The 17,704-nt window shown below is 36.9% G+C and overlaps 1 protein-coding gene across 2 annotated transcripts in view; it reads left to right on the top strand.

Annotated features, from left to right (window-relative positions):
* NAV3 (neuron navigator 3) overlaps positions 1 to 17,704 on the top strand; it is an 813,571-nt gene that overhangs the window by 59,017 nt on the left and 736,850 nt on the right. For both annotated transcript variants that reach the window (XM_074375364.1, XM_074375362.1), the window contains exon 2: positions 11,568 to 11,655. The gene's annotated coding sequence lies outside the window, so the exon portion shown is untranslated. The remainder of the gene's footprint in view (positions 1 to 11,567; positions 11,656 to 17,704) is intronic.

Raw genomic sequence — 17,704 nt, 5'->3', positions numbered from 1 at the left:
CAGCATCTTCTAATGATACCCACCTCCTGGCTCATCACTGCTGGGCACCCATGCTTGGGATGACAGAATCCTCAGGCTTCAGACACCCTGACAATATTATAAAATGTTCACTAGGCCCTCTCATCCTCCTTTTTACAATAAATCTGCAGCAAAAGGCAAGGGAAAGCTGTACCTTAAGAATAGTTCTTATGCTATTCATGACATTGGATTGAAGCTAAACTTCCACCTGCTTTAAATCTTGCCTAATTTTTTTCAGGCCCTGTGTTAGCTTCTGTACTTGTAGTGTGTGGTTTTATTATGATCTAGCATAAATCTAAACCTGGCTTCTGTGTGCCTCTAGATTTTTTTCCCTTAAGAGATAAGCCCATTAACAAGCTCAACCCTTAAAAGAAAAATCAAAGTAAAAATAAGGGTTTAGTGATTCCTGGGAATATATAATAGAGAAACCTGGGGATATTTTATTTTTGAAGCAAGAAATTGATTTTAAGAAGACAGATTATTTCTCTCTGAGAATAAAATTTAAAAGTCCCCTTATACGATCAAGTCTGAGTGAGCTGATTATAGTACACAGAATATTATGAGTAGATCTTGCTGAGGATTATTCATTAACAAGATATTTTAAAAAATAATCTTTTTCCAAGTTGTGAGATGATGCCTACTAAATCTGATGACTTGGTTTAATCCACTCAGATGATTTGTGGCAGTTTAGGGTTAATCCTGTTGGAGACCATGGTCTAAAACAAAAAGGTAGAACTCTTATCATTAAGTAAGAATGATTTGTGCATTAGTAAAAAGGGCTTTCTTTAAAAAGAGACTTGAATATATGTAAAATATTTCTGAAAAAAAATACCTTCAAAGCTATCAACACTGATTGCTTCAGAGGACAAGGACAGAAACTTGGGCTTGGTAGGAAATTTACACTTTGCATCCTATACCCCTATTTGCTGTTTTTTTTTTTTTAAACCATATGAATAAAAAATATTTTAATGAATTAAAAATGTTCAAATAAAATCTAGGACATGCAGCAACGGATATAATAAGTATGTAATTTTGGTGAATTCGGCTTACAGTTATAAATAGAGATCAGAAAAATGAGTAAGTGACTGGACATCTTCATGCTAAACTTTAGAAGAAAGAATATGACTATTGCAAGAGAAATCAAGAAAGGGACTATTCAGTTATCATATATTATATTTTAAAAGACTTTTTATATAAATCATGGTTGTAATTCTATAACTGAGTCATTTGGTGTCTGCTGGTGATTCATAACTTACTGGATACTCTGGTTAAAATGTCAGCGTTGCTTAGAATGAAAATGCAGAGGTATCAAAAAAAAGAAATGCAATATTTTGGGGGAAATCAGCAGACCATTACTCTGTGACCAAACTCTGTTAAGTGAGCATGATCTCATAGTTTTTTTGTGGACTCAGTCTCAGTATATGAGAGTGTGATTAATATCACGCATGATGAAAGCTAATGCTCTGTATTTCTGTTTGTGATCCTATAACTATAGTTTTTTTTTTTTTTAAGAAATTAACATGCAACACACAGGGATGAACTTTAAAGGACACTTACCCATTTTGGTTGAAATAATGTGTTGAAAAACAATTCTATTAAATGGGATTCCATGTTTATTTTCTTTCATCAGGTTCTGGAAAATCTTGTTGATTTTAGAAATGTACTTTTTTTTTGTAAAAAAAAAAAACAAAACAAAAAAACTCAAGAATCTGAAAATCCAGCTATGGTCTCTTTTGCTTTCAACTTCCCACCAGAACTCAACTGTAAATTATATGATTCATAAAGCAGGATGCACTTCAACTAGTGCTCTCACCATTCTGGGATAGACCCAGTGGGGAAGGCTCTGGACATGGACTAGAATATTATTTTAGTAAGTCTGTGAGCTCCTTGACTTTAGCAAATTTGCCCCTAATCTCTTTGTGCCTCATTTTCTTACCTCTCTCTCTTTTTCTAGAGCATTGGTAAAATTAATGAGATGATAGATTATCCATCCAGAAAGTGTTTTAAATTCCTTGGAAAAAAATGTAATCTGTGACGTGAGTAGAATGGTAACCCCTCAAAAGATACATCCACCTGGCACGTGTGAAAGAGACGTTATTTGCAAAACAGGTCTTTGTGGAATGTAATTAAGTTAAGGATCTTGAGATGAGATCATTCTGGATTCGCTTGTGGGTCCTAAATCCAATGACAAGTGTCTGTATAGAAGACAGAAGAGGAGAGGACACAGAGAGGACGATGTGAAGATGCAGCCAGAGATTGGAGTGATGCAGACACAAGCCAAGGGACACCTGGAGCCGCCAGAAGCTGGGTGAGGCCGGGAAGGAGTCTCTTCTCGAGCCTTCAAAGGGAATGTGGCTCTGCCAACACTTTGATTTCTGACTTCTGGCCCCCAGAACTGCAGAATAAATCTCTTGCTGTAAGCCATCAAGCTTGTGCTAATTTGTTATGGCAAACATAGGATGTTAACATCCTCTGATTCTAAGTTATCACTGTTCTCTACTTAGAAGGATATTCTTGAGCATGTGAGAATTATTTGAAAAGTTGTGAAAGTGTTACTATAAAGGTGGCATGACGTATGTCGGGTTCTCAAGTGGGGCTGGTACTTGCCCCCAAGAGACATTCAGCAACATCTAAAGATGGTTTTGTCATAAAGATGCTATTGGTGTCTAGCATGTAGAGCCAGGGATGCTGCTAAACATTCTGCAAAGCACAGGACAACCCCTGTCCCCAAACAAAGAATTATCCTGCCTACAATGTCAATGGTGCTGACGCTGAGAGATCCCAATGTATGAGAAAGCCTAACATTGTGAGTTGAAAACCCTAGCTCTGCGGTGAATTTGTGAGCAAGATGATTTACCCCATGCAGTAAACCTCTTGGAGCTTTTTGGTTTTCTCATCTGTAAAACATGGTGACACTAACACTTGCCAGATCTTTATAAAATTCCAATGAGATAATGTTGGTCAAAGAATTTTATACTTTGAGTTCTTTCATAGTAATGTCGAGGCTTTCATTATTATTATCCCTGTATTTCTTTAGTGTGAAAAAAAGCAAACCTTTGATTTTTAATTAATATAGTCAGGAAGTGCACAATGACTGGATACACTGAGCCACAAGAGACCCACTTTTATCTGTTTATGGTTATTATCTCAAATGGAATAGTTCTTGGAAATTTCAGGACTATTTCTATTTAACGATATTTTTCGGTGGCAAGGATACTCCAGAAGTGCTCATAAAGTTTCTCTGGGGGGCTTATAGTTTATGTCAGATGAATAACAAAGCTGAAGCCAAATCGACTGTTGAACAGAATTTTAATGTGTATAATAAAAGCAGAGATAGCACTATGTAGCCTTTAGAGTGCTTTTTGCTGTATTTTTTTCTAATGATTATTAAACAGCCCTGTGAAGCTAGTTGGACAAGTGTTATCTTCTTTGGACTTAGGAGAAAACTGAAGATTAGAAGAAGAATGTGCTTGGTCAGCAAATGGCAAGGCTGTGATTAGAACTTAGATTTTTTTCATCCTTATTTGACAATGAAGTGTCTGCAAACATCGGCCCATTAGAATAGGGTTATGATAATGATCACTGAAGAATGTTGGGAAAAGTAGATACAGGCTTACCTCGTTATATTGCACTTTGCATTTATTGTGCTTTTTTAAAAATTGAAGGTTTCGGGCAACCCTGTTAGCAAGCCTGTCAGTGCCATGTTTCCAAAAGCATTTGCTTATTTCTTGTCTCTGTGTTACATTTTGGTAATTTTCATAATATTGCAAACTTTTTCATGATTATTATATTTGTTATGTAATTGTAGCTATTTTGTAGCTATTTTGACAGGTTTTTTTTATCAGTAAAGCATTTTTTGGCATTTTTTTAATTGAAGCATAGTCAGTTTACAATGTGTTTCTGGCGTACAGCATAATGTTTCAGGCATACATGGACATACATATATTCATTTTTATATTCTTTTTTATTATAGGTTACTACAAGATATTGAATATGTTTCCCTGTGCTGTACAGTGGAAACTTGTTGTTTATCTATTTTATATATAATAGTTAGTATCTGCAAATCTTGAACTCCCAGTTTATCCCTTCCCTCCTGGTAACCATAGTTCGTTTTCTATGTCTGTGAGACTGTTTCTGTTTTGAAAATAAGTTCATTTGTGTCTCAATAAAGCATTTTTTAATTAAGGTATGTATATCAGTTTTTTAGACATAAGGCTGTTGCACACTTAATAGACTACAGTGTAGTGTATATATGACTTTTATATGCACTTAGGTACCAAAAAACTCATGTGACTCACTTTATTGTGATATTTGCTTTGTTGCAGTGGTTTGGAGCCGAACCCTCAACATCTCTGAGGTATGCCTGTATTTATATGAGATTAAAAGGCAAGAAATTCTTTGATAGACATTTTAGGAAGAAAGTTTTAGTCACAGACATAAGAATTAAATTTGCTTTGGAAGCAGGCTGGGAAAATTTCTATAATGCTCAGTCCTGCCCCTTCATCTAAGAACTTTTACTGACCATCTAAAGTGTAATGAAAGATGTCCTAGACCCTGTGGGGAGGGCAGAGAGGAGAAGAAATGGGCATATTCTCTTGTTCAGAAGAGTTATAAACTAAGAAAAAATAAGTCATTTAAATCAGCTTATGCCAAAGGGTAACGCGGTATAGAGAAGGAATACATTAAGGGAATATTTTTCAAAAATAAGATTCATGAAACACTAGTTCCTTGAGATAGTTCTTTAAAAAGTGAGGGATTTTTCTGTGGTTAAACAAGTTTAGGAATAACGATATTTCCATTGATTTTGAGATAACGTGTATGTGTGTGTTTTCAATTTTAACATCTCTGAATTCAAGCTTTATCTTACAAATGCTGTCAGCGAGGTAGCAGGTGTGATGTAGCTGTCCTTGCCTACACATGGGCAAGCTTAGCTTTTACTACTGGTACCAAACTGGAAAATGACAGCCTCTGGACATTTGAGTCCATTTCCAGACCATGTGAAGACATGACTGGCCTCTGAAACCTTCTTTGACACCTTCTGATCAAAAAAGCGGCAACATCAAAACTTCTAGAATAGGCATAAGTGGCTTCGAAGAATATTCTAGAGACAATAGTGAAACACTGAAGAAACCCTGCATTGTCAGTGCTCTAGGTGGCACAGAGGGAAAATGACAGTGAAACTCAGTTGAAAAGTGATTTAGAAGGGTCAGGCTGAATGTGAAGAAATTTTGTTGATACTCTAATCAGTGTCCTTTTATTCATATTTTCCTTTTTATATATGCAAGTGAGTGATGTATGATTAAATCTACCTTTCAATCTACAAGAACTCAGTAAGTATTTAAAAAATCATAAGTGACTCACAGAACATTGTGTCATATTTAACTGATGTCATTATTTCCTATTTAGTGGTACTTAAAATGATATGTCTTAACATTAGGTGGCATTTTAGATTCAATGAAATTGGATATATTTCCCTCTTGGCATACACAGAAGGATATATAGGTCTACCCACTAGTATCTAGAGATGCTAATAATTAGCATGTTAAAGACTAAGCAGTCGTGCAGTAGAGAAAGTGATTTAATTTTCATTTACATTTTATAATAACACTTCTCTTTTCCTGTAAAACTTATCATGCTTTGGATGACTTAACTTTGTACTTTTCATACTAATTCATAACACAGTTTTGATAAAGACATGCAATATAGGCCAATCTTTACTTTAAAAATTGAATTTTTGAGATAAATGTCACCTTCTTTCAATAAAAAGGGTTATTTTTATTGCCTCTAAAGGCAGGAAACAATCAATCTATGCTACTTGTCTCCTTAACTTATAAGAAAATTAGGGCTTTGAAGTAAGTTCTCTGGAATTATTTTAGATTATCAATACTTGATTGAAACAAAGAACATATATGTTAGAGTAGTAATAGCCCTTGAAATGACTGATCTTATGTGTCCACTTGACTGGGCCATGGGGTGGCCAGCTAGTTGGTCAGACATTATTCCGGATGTGTCTGTGAGAATGTTTTTGAATGTTTAACTTCGGATGTGAGTAAAGCAGATTGCCTTTCCTAATGAGGGTGACCCTCATCTAGTCAGTTGAAGGTCTAGAATGAAAAGCCTGACCTTCCTGCTAGTACAAGGAGGGTACTTTCTGCTGGAGCTGGTGCATCAGTCTTTTCCTAATTTTGGACTCAGACTGAAATGTTGGCTCTTCTTGGGTCTCAAGCCTGCAGGCTTTTGGACTGGAACCACACCATTGGTTCTCCCAGGTCTCCAGCTTGCAACTGAAGACCCAACTTCTTAGCCTCTATAATTGTGTGAGTCAATTCCTTATAATCAATCATTCTCTCTCCCTCTCTCATTTATGTACAGGATAGGATGATTCTGTTCCTAATGTGGAAACTTGATACCTTTTTTAGACTTGAAGTATGACCCTGGACCAGCTGCACTGACATTACTTGAGAGCTTATTGGAAACGCAGAATCTCAGGTCCTCAGGCCCCAGCCCAGACTTACTGAATCAGGATCTGCATTTTGACAATATCCCTCAGTGATTTGTATGCACATTAAATTTGAGAAGCACTACTTTAGAGTATTTTGAACTCTTTGCCTATAATTTGTGTTACTGAAGAAGAACACAAAAGAATCTTATAATTATTTGACATTAATACTTCAGGAGAGACATAATAGGGAGATTGTAACAAAGGGTTTTCTTTTTCAATTTTTTTTTCGACTTTGCGTGACATTTGGTGAATAATTTTGCAATGACAAGAAGAAAAAATTTTACCTCTGAAATTTGTATTCCTAGAAAATGTCTAGGTTTACCAGCTTCTAAATAGTAATGTTCCACAATTGACATCTGCTTATCCTTAAGCATTGACCAGCAGATTTCTGGAATTAATTTTACACGTAAACCTTATGAATATCATTGTAAGTACCTCTAAACATTTTAACATTTATTTAGAGTGGATTTGACAACTAGCCTATGCTCAACTGGGGCTTGTAGCAACGACCGTTTAATAATTATATCTTGGATTTTCAAATGCTCAGAATAACATTTATTTAGTGCTTTTATAATTTTCTAAGTAGCTTCACATACATCAACAGCTCATGAGAGTCTTTCAACAAGCTCATGAAATAGCCATAGGTTATTTCTTTTAAAATACTGTGACAATTATTACTTCACTTGCATTTTCTCCTTTTTTATTTCAGGAAAGTCAGCTTGAATTTAAATGTAATATATCTTTATTGACGTTGTTTGAATAATTTTATTATTTTCAATTATTTTTAGTTCTTTTGTCTAACAAAGACTAGATTGGTTTGTGGTTCTTGATGACTGAATTTTGCTCTGCTTTCTATTTGATGTGAAATCAATAGCTATTTCTTTTTTTTTTTTTTCTTTTCAGCCCACTTAACCTCCTTGTGTGTCAGTAGGGAGATACCCACGTGTGATTCATTTCAGTCTCTGCTTCTTATTTCTGGGGGAGTAACTGTACTTAGTAATCATCACCCATAAGTGGCTAGCTGTTGGGCAAGAGATGAAGTTGCTTTTGTAGCTGCATGTCTAGGATGGGATTTAATCGTAAGAGAAAAATGATATCCTATCACACTGAAATTTTATCCTGCCCAAGGGACATTTAGGCATGGGAGGTTAGCCAAGGGATGCCGAGGGAACAGCTGATGCAGCTGAGACTGGTTCTCAGTCCTAGAGAACTGGGTTGCTGGTGCTTAGAGGAATGACAGGCACTGGAAGGTACTTGTCGTTTGGTTTAGATAAGATTATATTGCTCTGAATACAGGAAATAGACCGCCAGTTTAGAATATTGCACGATAATACTTGGTATTTGGAAGATCTCAGTAACACAAGAAATGAGGAAATTCCTTTTTGGTAGTTATCCTGCTTCACAGATACATTTATGCAATTTTGAGAATACATCCAATGTCTAATGAGGCAAGACGATTTGAAGGAAGCAGGAGTGTCACTGCTATGAGTTAAAAGCTTAAACAATTTATTACAATAAACTATGTGAGCAACATCTGGTTGATTTTTAGGGATGATTTGAAATTCCCTGGTGAATTTTTTTTTAATAATTTATAAATGTGTGATTGGGTCAACAATTAAGCTGATTACTCAAAATGTATATTTCTTGGTAAAACTAGTTAACTGTTCACAAGGGTATAGTGAAATGGAAAAGACTGTTTTTAAAAATGCAAAGCCATAAAAGCAAAGGGCAGGGAGACAAGGAGAGCCGATACAGAAACAGACTCATTCCATGCATAATTAAACAAAATTAACGCTTTGATAGAGAATATAAAATTGCTCATTATTGCTAATTAATGCTAAAACTTCAACTGTTCAGCATATACCATTGCAGTCTTTAGCTTTGACCGTAATCCCTCCAGTCTCTCTCCCTACGGGTTTCTTCCTCCCTGATTCCAAGCAAGTAGAGATTGTTCCATCTTGATTAGGAGAGAATCCAGCTTGACCCCCACTGATCCCCTGAGTCCTCACTTCATGTTGCTCTGTTCTTGCCCTGTCAGAATTCTCTGTTTGGTCACCACATCCAGGGACACTGCTGAACTTTTCTCCTTAAAACAGTTCATGTAAGTAAAAGCACCCAGTGCAAGATTGGCTCACAAATAGTTATACTTTTTTCCTTTGTTTAAAATCCAAGGGTTTATTTTTAGACTCTGTTTCCTCTGATCTCTCCATGACATTTAACACAGTTGACATCCATCCACTTGAATGGATGGTTTTCTAGTTTAGGTTTTCCATGTTCTTTCTCTACAGATTTCTGTTACACTGACATTCTTTTCCACTTCCAAGTCAACACTACACGACTGTCCTTCTGACCATACAGGCATACCTCGTTTTATTATGCTTTGCTTTATTTTGCTTCTCAGGTATTTTGTTTCTTACAAATTGAAGGTTTGAGGCAACTCTGCATCGAGCAAGTCTATCGGAGTCACTTTTCCAACAGCATTTGCTTACTTCACATCTCTGTCTCATTTTGGTAATTCTCGTGATATTTTGAACTTGTAAAAGTATTACTATATTGTTATGGTGATCTGTGATCTTTGATGTTATTGCTGCAAAAAGATTACAACTTAAGGAAGGCTCAGGTGATGGTTAGCATTTTTTAGCAATAAAGTAGTTTAATTGAGATATATGCATTGTTTTTTAGACATAATGATATTGCACACTTAATAGGCTAGAGGATAGCATAAACATAACTTCTGTTTGTGCCTGGGAAGCCAAAAAATTTGAGTGACTCACTATATTGCAATATTTGCTTTTCGGTGAACCTGCAGTATCTCTGAGAGGCTGGTACTTCTTCAACTTTTTCGATGATGTATCTTTTTTATCCCACTCTTTGATCGTAATGAGCTCATCTACGAGGCTACAGTTCTCTAAGAAGTGGAAGACTCCCGGCACTATACAGTAACTTCTCATTCTTAACCATGTTCTATTTTTAAAATTTCAAATTGTCCATTAGATACTTCCACTTGGATGTTCTGCTGTTAAAATGCTCCAAACCAACATTTCTCAAAGTGAATTAATCATTTTTATCCAAAACCAGCTACATTTACATAACTCCCACTTACTCATGGCATAGTATTATTCTCATTTATTTCCCAGGCTTAAAACTTTGTTTCACACTTGACTTTATTTTTTTCTTTTCCTATTTTATTTTATTTTATTTTTTTGTCTATTAAGAAGCCTGATCAGTCTTTAGGTTCAGTAAAGTTGTTGTTGGGAAATGGCTCTAGTTGACAGAGTCTCCATCCCAACACCAATGTTAATACCTTTTTTCCCAGGTCTTTGTTAAATCACTATCACACCCACTTGGAAAACAGGGGAGACATTTCAATGTTATTAATCTGTGCATAGTAGAATATCCCATTAGGGCTTACCTATTTTTTTAAAAATATTTTTTTTACTATTTCTTTCTGTATGATATGTAAGTTTATTAAATACAAAGGGTAAACAAAGTAGTGATGTTGGCAGTTTATCTCGTTCTGAAGAATTTTTAAGCTGTATCATTCTAGTTCTTTAAATTTTTTTTTCAGTTTCATGGAGAAATAATTGACATACATCACTGTATAAGTGAGGCATACAGCATTATGGTTTGATTTACATGTATTGTGAAATGATTACCACAATGGATTCAGCTAACAATCTGTCTTCTTATATAGATGCACTAAAAAGAAAAGAAATGAAGAATAAGAGAAAAATGAAAATAACTTTCTCTTTGTGATAAGAACTCTTAACTCTCATAACAGCTTTCCTATATATCATACACCAGCCATAATCATCATGTTGTACATTGCATCCTGTAGTAATTACTTACAATTTAAAAAAATCTTTCTCAAGAGAGGTGCCAGAATTTTGCCTTGGAATCATAAAAGGTACCATCGACCTTCATCTTCCTCCAAAGATATAAGGGTTCTTCAATAGCAGGGTAAAACTGTCTTTGATTCACAGAGTATTAACTTCTTCAGAAGAGTAACAACCTTGTGTTTGAAGAATATAAGAAGAAAAGCTGCCTGACACCCTGGGGAGGGAACCTAAAGTGGTCTCTGGTTGGTTGACATTGAACTAACCCAGACCCCCAGAAGTTGAGAGCTAAGACCTACAAGTGTTGGGAGCTCAAGTGAGAGGCACTCTTCCCTTAGCACCGAGGAAGCGGGTTCCTCCATCTGTACGGAATGACAGTGGCCTGAGTTTGGATCTGTATTATCAGGTCATTGTTTGAGTGGTATTGATTCTTGAATTGTGTAGAACCCAGCTTCAACAAGGCTACCCACATAGCAGTAAGAAGCAATGCACAAGACACTAGTGTTCTTTCTGGCAGGTTCCTCATTTGAAGTGTATATTCTCTTATACTACTATTTAAATGTTTCATTCTCATAAGCCATTGTTCCCAGTAGGACAGAAAGCTTCTTTAGTACAGGAATGGTTCTCTGCCACTTTTGTTATCTCTTTTAGTGTGTGGGGGGGGTCCTCTGCCTTGCACATGGTAGGTCCACACTAAGTTTGCTGACTGAGTAATCATTCTTTAGAGATTCCTTCCTCCTGTTCTATCACGTGAGGACTCCTGAGTTACATTTAAATTTACAGTTGGGCAACAAACAAATGTCTCAAGCAAAATTATAAAGTATCTTGAAGTGAGAAAATCTGAAGAAAAGGCTGTATTTGAATTATTAAATTACAATGCTGAAGCAAGAAGTAAAGGTCTTTGCTATATTAAAGATAGTAGAAATATGAATTAGGCTTTATGAACCAAGTTAGGGAAAAATATGTATTATTGTATTATTACTCTGATTACTATACATGTGTTCTGGAAAACTCAGAGTTGCAAAATTAGAGGTTATAATCCTGATAATTATTTCCAAACTTTTTTTGTAATTGATTTGTTGGATACAAATTTAATCAACTTGTATGGGTAAAATATATCCTCCCAGAGAGTTCCTTTTAAAGAGTTTTGAAGGATTTCAAAAGTTAGATGTTCTACAAAAATAACATGTTGTGAACATTCTTCTTTTCAGAACTTTGAAACAGAGTTGGAAGCCTCCCACAGACATCAGGATGTAACAGCCTGTAGAAAGACTGGTGAAAATTTTAGGAGAAAAAAAGGTAATAAAACGGTTATAAATCCCAACTACAGACTTTGGATCTCAGTTTTCAAATGAATAGTTTGATTGAGTCATCTCTTAAAACTCTCAAAGGAAGTCAGATGCTCCTGAGTAAATTTTTTGGGTATATACGTTCCCAAATATGTGCTTTGCTAGGGTTTGCACTTGCCTTCAATGGAACAAATCTATGCCCGCAATCACTTTAACTTTTCCTCATGAAAATCTCATCACTTCTAAGGGATCTCAGAGTTCAGGAAAGAAATTGGAAGGACTATATATTTTTCTCATCATCTGTACATCATCTATGAGCTTTTTGTTCAATTTGGCTTCATTTTTGAATTAATGAAATTGTCTTTGGGCATATGTTCTTATGACCAGCATTCAGTTTATATTTCTCCACTCATACCCTATTTGGTAGCATTGGCAAGAAAGAAATGGTTCTTACCTAGATGTTTCTAAAGATAATAGGGAAATTTTCTTATAAAGGAAATAATCATCTATCTTCACTAGCCCCAGGATCTGTCATTCTAATTGGATACTGTGTACAGCCCAGCGTGGAAGAGTTAAATAAACTTTGGTTCTTAGGTAGATTAATGATAGCTGGTATTACCACAGAACAAACACGGTTGTATGGCGGAAGTAATAAGAGTTGCCCTTTTAAGTAAGACTCCCGATTCAGCTGGAAATAAAACTGGCTTCATGAGCACTCATGACATCAAGTTTATACATTACTAGGAGAACCTCACTAATCTGCAAAGCATCAAGGAAACAGACATTAGCTTTCACATCTGCTCTCCTATGACAGTTAGTACAGGAGCTGAGATGCGACTCTGCATTCCATGTCATGTGATTTAGGCCCTATATCCATCCTTTCCATCAGTTTCCATCTCGAATTGCAGATTGTGACTTGAATCGTGTTTATGCAGAAGAGTCACTCAGTGAGTAAAATGTTGAGGGTCTCAGGATGAAATGCCTTGGTTTGTCATAAACAGAGTTGGGGTCCTTGTTGAGCTAAGTAATATGTTCCTTTTAAGAAACAGGAAATGTTTGAGAATTTTTTGAGAGTAGGAAATCAAATTAAAGCCCACGTGTGCATGCATATTCTCACTATGTCTAGTGTCACTTTTTGACACTACTTAGGTGCCAATAAGGAATCATTTAAATAGTAGATTTTAATGAAACATATAAATCAGAAACATGATAGTTCATTTTCATCAAATGTGTAGACTGAACCCTCACATGTAATATCTTAGGAACTCTGAGGTTTAAAAGTTTTCCAGGCAGTAAATCAGACTTGCAGTGAAGGTTCAAATACACTTCTATCCATCTGTCTGTCTGTCTGTCTATTATGTCTGCATCTATCTATATTACATAAAATGTAATGTGTAGTTTGAGTATTTGGGGATTGCAGGCAGTGATAACATGAAGTTATGGAAAAGAGTTATTTTTTTTTAATGGTAATTTTGCCTGAGGGCTGTACCTGCTATTTGTCCACTATCCATATTATTTATAATAAGTTAACTTTTCTGTTTGGATTCCCAACAGCTGTGGTTGGGGGGAGGCGGGCATTCCGTGAGTGGAATAAACAAATCAACAAGCTGGTCTTTGCTGGTGTTTTAGTTCCTAAAGGCATCTTTGCCAAAAACATTAGAAGAAACCAATAACCCGTCAATGGAAGCTGATGAACTTCCTCCCCCAACTGGCCCTCATCAATCCGTTGGCAAGAGGAAAAGGTACAGCCCTGTCACTGTGTTTGATGGAATAAAAATGAGTAAAAGTCCACAGATACCTACCCACGTCCAGTTCCTTTAAGAGTTCAAGGCTGTTCCCTTGCTCTTCTGTTCCACAGAGCTTCCGGTCTAGGACTTGGGACTTTGAATACTTGGAGAGAAACAGGATTTCCTTTAAGGGAGATACATTTTGCAAAGACCTGTTGAGTTGAGGAGCAAAACTGTCTGCTGTTTCTGAACTTTTTTTCACATATTCAGTTTAGACTCTCTACAGGGTTGAATAACTAAAAGGTGACCCTAACTTTCTGTTTACGACTTATTTTATACTTACTGAGTGTTCCGTGCAGTACGGTTTTGAATTCACTGATAAGGACAGTTGAATGTATAATTCTTCTCTATATTGAGCTACTCAAATAGAAATTCCCTTCCCTGATTGTTTATTTCTAAAAGAAAAAGAGACCAGTCTCTTGGTGTTTCTACCTAGCAAGCACATCTTGAATTTCGATTTGTGCTGTCAGTGTGTGGCAAGAAGTGATTAACTTTTTCTAGCTTTATCTTTTCTCTATATCCTCCAACATGTGGGAAAAAAATCACTCTGTGTTCCATTTTATTTTCATGCTAGCTAATTCCATTTTTGCTTGTTTTCCCCCAAAGATATGAATGAAGTGTGTGCAAGTAAATGTTAGCCAAGTACTAGAAATGAAGTTTATTTTCTCCCCATCACTTAGAACAACAGGATTGTTCTAACAGAAACAGGGCAGTTGCTTTGAAGAAACTGAATACACCTGGCTTCTTCTGTGTCCACTTTTGTTGGTTATTTATGGGAATGTGTGTCTGCTGGGGAATTCTAAGTCATCAAGCTTAAGGTAGGTGTTGACTTGCTCTTATTTCATAATCTGAGTGTGATTCACAGTTTAGGATTGCTCGTTGCAGGGCTTTTAGAGGAAACCTTAGCGTGAGGTCAATGGGATCAGCATCCATGAAGATTTAGCATACGGAAGGACATTTTTATGGATTAAAAAAGATACATGAAAACAACAGGCAAAGATAATTTAATAATAGAAAAATAGATGAACAATCTGGGTATATCATGGTTTGAAGGGTTATGTGCACTCTACATTTTTTAAAGGGTTATATTATTTTACTCTCATAGTTTGTAATACAGAAAAGTATAAATCTGCTGCTTGTGGTGTTCAACTGAGAACCTCTAAGCAGCTCACACAACTGCTTGAGGCTCTTAAACGTGTCCTTATAGAAGATTCTTGGTGCTGCTGCTCTCCAGACCTACACTAAGTGTTGACATGAAGTCTCTGGGAGGGAGAGAAATGTGACTGTGAGTGTGGATGAGCACAGAAATGCAGATTCGCAGCTGCCCAGTCTTGCCCATTGTCTTCTAGGTCACCCAGGCTATAAACAAGGGGGAGCAGGAATGGCTTGGCAATCAATTTGCAGAATATTAAAAAGGTCACCGTGGTACAGAGTAGTGTGCTGTGTTACTTGGATGCGCTGAAACGTGTTCACAACACCTCTAATAACAATAACTGTCATACGAGAGGAGAATGTACCGCCAATCGCCTGTTAATGGTTTCTAGAACAGACTAAAACCTATTTTCAAGCCCCTCATTTTAAACTCTTTTTGTATAGTTCCTTTGAGTAACTTCCTCTGCAGCATTTTTATTAAGGTGTTCTTTTTTAATTAAACTTTTTATTTGGAAAAACTTTTAAACCTGCAGAGAAGTTACAAGTCTATTGCAGTTCACTTAGATTCACCTACATACACCTTTTGTTAACACCTGTCACATTTGCATTCTCTTTCTCCATATATGACACATTTTTATTCTTTATAACAATAAGAAACACATTTTTATTTTTACATAAGCATTTATTATTATTTTTGTAGCTGTTTCAATGTCAGTTCAGCTGAAATCTCTTAAGAGCAGGGACATTCTCTTATGTAACCTCACTGCTACTTTCAGATTCAGGTAGTAATAATCTATTTTTAAGAACCCTCGATTTGAAATTTTTGTTTTTATTATTTTTCCCAGAGAGATCAACTCCATAATGAAACAACCCCAGCTGTCTCTCTGGAATTGACACTCTCCAAATGAAGGCTGGCTTGCCACTCACAACTACTCCCTACCCAGTCATTCTCATGTGCCCTTTCTTTTCATCATCTTTATCTACTTTTTGTTCCCCTTACATCTTCCCCCCTCACACTTTGATATTTTTAAAGGCCACTTACTGCTGTTCTGTGTTCACCAAAGCAACTTAATTACATTTCTTGGAGCGGCATTGCTGATTTAAGTGTATACGCCTGAAAAAAGAAATCGAGGTGACATTTGGCTGTGTGGCAGTGACTTATTTCCTCCAGCCTTGGTGGGAGGAAACTTCACTCAAACTCTAAGACCTTTGGAGAGTAAGTAGTTCAGTAGCTGATGTAGTAATTAACACGGCGGCTATTTGGAAAAACCACAGGCAAACACAGGCTGGTAGATCACTCCTAGAAAGCCCTTTCTCTCCTCAGCAACTCGGCATCTGATGCTTCGGCTGGCAACTCAGAGCTCTTTTAGGATCTCCCTGTGGCTCTCATGTGTTAGAGCAGAGAAATGCCACTGGTCCTAAAGTTGTCTCAGAAAGAAAACGCAGCTTTAGCAGTCTATTTCAGAACTTTTCAAAAGCAATTGCCAAATAGAGGCAGGGTCTCATACTATTTTAAAAAGAAAAAAAAAAGCTTATCCCCGAAAGATCCTCCCTTAAGGATCCAGGTTAGTAGCCTGAAATCAATTCAAGCAGCTAAAAGGATGAAAGGAGATTTCATGGTCTGGGGTGTCTTCCTTTGAGTGCTCTGGTTGGGGGTTTTCTTTGGCTGCCTGTCTAGAGGCAAAGATTAGTGACACACTGCTTGCTTTCAGTGATCTGAACGTCTGTGCTTTTCCCTGGAAAGAAGCCCAGGCTGTGGGAACCAGGGGTTCTTTTAACGTCTGTGGGTTCGGATGGACAGGGTTTACATAGCTACATTGACACCACAGCGCTAAGAGGGACGGTGTTTGCCTTTTGAGAATGAACAGGTTTTTCTTTCTTCTTAATGCAATTACAGGAAGAAGAGTAGCCTCTTTGGGAAGGCAAATAGGCTCATTTGTGTAGCCAGAGAGGGCAAAGTTTTCACCAGCAGTTTTCTTATGCCCCGGATCTGGTGCTTTGCTTTGAGGAGAGAAGGATTATCCTTTTTTTTTTTTCCTTTTCTTTTTTTTCCTGCAATCTAGTATAGTAAAGGAACCATTGATTTAAGACAATACTTCTCAAACCTGCCTCTCATTAGCATCAATCCCCTGGGGCTGCTTTTATGTGTAGATAGGACTGGGCTCCCCCACCCAAACCAAATCAAAATCTCTCTAGGTGGGTGTGGGTGTGGTAGCCTTTAAAATTCCCCAGGTAATTCTATAAAAGAGCCAGGTTTGAATTCCACTGCAGACCATCTTGGAAGAAGTGACCCTTAATCCTGGTTGTCCATGAGAATCACCTGGCAGGCTTTTAAAAACCCTGATGCCTAGGTGCCAATCCTGGAGGTTCTGGTACAATTACCTTGAGGTACAACCTGAGCATAGAGATATTTGAGTGCTCCCCAAGTGATTCTACTCTGCAGCGGAGGTAAGAACCACTGCCCTAAAGATACCTTGTAGCTGTAAGCATTTCATGATTTTAGCATAAATCCTGTGTAAAGGACACAGGATTCAAGGAAAGTGAACATTCCTATAGAGCAGTACTCGTTTATTCCAAGTCACTATATGGTTCCCAAGTTTATGCTGAACTGATTTTATGAGCTGTAAGAGTTGGTATATTTGTAGCAAATTAGCTGAATTTTTCATTGAAGCCTTATCCCAAATGTCCATAAAATCTACTTTCAAACAAACTCATTTCTGGTGTGTGGGTGTGTGTGTGTGTGTGTATTTGGATGAATATCCAAAGGGAGGAAAAATAATCTTATCTACTATACTTTTAATTTATTCAGATTTTTCTTGCCAGTGAATGTTTACCTCCATTATAGTAAAATGTAGTGTAGTGGAAATATAGACAAGGAAGAACTATTAGCAGATGTTTACCCGTCTGGTTTAGTTGGTTGGTTCCACATTTATATAACGTTAAGGATACAATACAGAGGTAGAGCAAGACCACACAGAAGCGACACCCAGCAGCCACAGAAGCCCCTCACACGGGTGGGCTGTTGAGTCTGGGAAGCCTCCATGAAGCCTTAGGGTCCCCCTGCTCTGTGAGGCAGAACCCCCTCTGGAGGGAAGGGGATGCAAGATCAAGTGATATTTA

The sequence above is a fragment of the Camelus bactrianus genome, chromosome 12 (assembly GCF_048773025.1).
Source record: "Camelus bactrianus isolate YW-2024 breed Bactrian camel chromosome 12, ASM4877302v1, whole genome shotgun sequence".
Taxonomy (NCBI): Eukaryota; Metazoa; Chordata; class Mammalia; order Artiodactyla; family Camelidae; genus Camelus; species Camelus bactrianus.
This window is presented reverse-complemented; position numbering and strand designations above follow the sequence as displayed.